This window comes from Mus pahari, chromosome 1, assembly GCF_900095145.1.
Source record: "Mus pahari chromosome 1, PAHARI_EIJ_v1.1, whole genome shotgun sequence".
Taxonomy (NCBI): Eukaryota; Metazoa; Chordata; class Mammalia; order Rodentia; family Muridae; genus Mus; species Mus pahari.
The window spans coordinates 74,085,209-74,087,668 of NC_034590.1; positions in this window are offsets into that span (position 1 = coordinate 74,085,209).

Genomic DNA, 2,460 nt, shown 5'->3' on the forward strand with positions numbered 1-2,460 from the left:
TAGTATATGCTCTCTCTAGTTTCTTTTGGGAACCACTCAGGGCTATGATTTTTTCCTCTTAGGAGTGCCTTCATTGTGTCCCATAAATTTGGGTATGTTGTGGCTTTATTTTCATTAAACTCTAAAACGTCTTTAATTTCTTTCTTTATTTCATCCTTAACCAAGGAATCATGGAGTGTTGTTGAGTTTCAATGTGTGTGGGAGGCCAGGCTGAGAGAATCCAGACCTTCAACAGCTCCCACATGAAAGCCAAGTGGTTCTTTGTTGGAAGCTGAGTCACCTCCTCCTTCACAAGGCTGCTTATGAGAGCCAGTTGACCCTTGCCCTGAGCAAACACATGGGACTGTTAAGGAGGATCCGGGACTCTGAGATATGCCACCCAGCATTCCAGAACAGTGGTGCCAGGACTCTGAGATTAATCACAAAATGTTTCAAGCCTGCAATCCGCATCCCCCATTTGTCCTTCGCTTTGTTTCTTTTGATCTTTCCTCAACCCCTCCCTATTACCCCTCACTGTGTGCCTTATAACCAGGCGTTCAGCCCTCATTAAACAGACCTCAACAACTCTTGCCTGGTCTCCTTCTTTTTTCCCCACCAGTTTCTCTTTCAGGCTCGGTCCCGCTTGATCCATGGAATAAGTAGGTCTATGGAGACCACAGAGATTAGCTCCCAGAGAACTTCATCGTGACTAAAGGAGAAGCCATTAGAAGAAGAAGCCATTGGAGGAAGTCTTCCCACTACTCATGGGAAAAAGTCATCCTTGGTAAGTTCATTTGTCTCCGTCTCATTATCTCATCAGAAATGGGCCATAAGCTTTCTAAGGAAGCAGTATTCATTAGAGACTTGAAAGCTTCTCTCAGAGACAGGGGAGTGAGAGTTAAGAAGAAAGATTTGATAAAATTTTTTATTTTTATAGATCAGACATGCCCCTGGTCTATCACTGATGGGGCAGAGATCCACCATAAAAAGTGGCAAAGGGTCGAGAATTAAACGAAAGGTTGGTCAGACATGGCCCTGATGCTGTCCCTGGAACTGTTCTCTTGTACTGGGGACTCATTAGTGATGTAATAGAAGGTGCAACTGATGATCTTGAAAAACGACAGCTTTTGTTGGTCGCTGAATATTGTCTCTGCCCTTTGTCTCAGGTAGTCTCAGTAACCTCCCTTTCTCCCAAAAAGAATCCTTCAAAACCTTCCTCAGTCGTTTTAGACATACCTGAAACCCAGCCTGCTTCCCTTTATCCTCCTCACCCATTGGGACCATCCCCTGCCAACATACCACTTATTAATCAGGTCTTTAAGCAACCAGCACCCAAAGTCTTAGATCTTGGAGATGCAGCCACTTTGGAGGAAAAAGTGGTTCCTTACCTTAATCCCGAGTGGCCATACACACTAATTTGAAAAAATTTATATATATATACATATACATATATATATATATATATATATATATATATATATATATATATGATTACATTGGATTAATTTATATTACTTCCTAATAGACTCAAATCAAACTGTCTTAAAATATATCTTAGCAATTTTTAAAAACAAAATACATGGTTATTAGTCAGGTTGTGCTTTAATTCTAGCACTCAGGATGCAGAAGCAGAGGGGTATCTGTGAGTTTGAGTCCAGCCAACTGAGCGAGTTCCAGGACAGGCAAGGCTATACACAGAAAGCCAATCTCAAAATAAATAAATAAAAATAAGACAGAATAAGCAGGAAAACAAACAAATAAAAACATGATTATTATGTATAGTTTTAACGTACTACAAGAGATCCCAAACACATTCTATTTTCCTTGACTGACAATTCCCCCAAATCTTAGTTGTCTATAATAAATAACTGAGTTAACTTTTCTGGATTTCATGTATTTGAGATCATGTTACATTTGTACTACACAATGCATAGGTGAGCCTATCATGAACAATGTTAATAGGTAAATGGAAGTTTCTACATATTCTGATTTTATTGAGTCCTTCAAATGGAGGAAAGCGCACATAATCTCAACCCTATGTATAAAGAACTATCAGCAACTAAGGAATTCTGACTGTGGGACAAATAGTTTTCCCAGGGAAGGGTCTTCCAATTGGTTATCAAATATAAAATGGTCAGCACTGAATATATATATATATATATATATATATATATATATATATATATATATATACAAGTAACATTATAGAGACTGAGAAGCCTATGTTTTGGAATATAAATGGATATTAATATATGCAGTTATGAATAAGTAATAAAAAATAGGCCAAATTGAAGGAGCAAATAAGTGTATATGGGAGGGTTTGGATGGAAGAAAGGAGGGGAGAAGCTATAAAACTACAGTAAAGTCTCAAAAAGTCAATAAACAAAGGACCTTTGCATATCACTTAACAAAATGAAACGTCTGAAGCATTACAAATCTGTCTGTTAGCAGAGTTTAGAAACTGAATATTAAAATCTTATA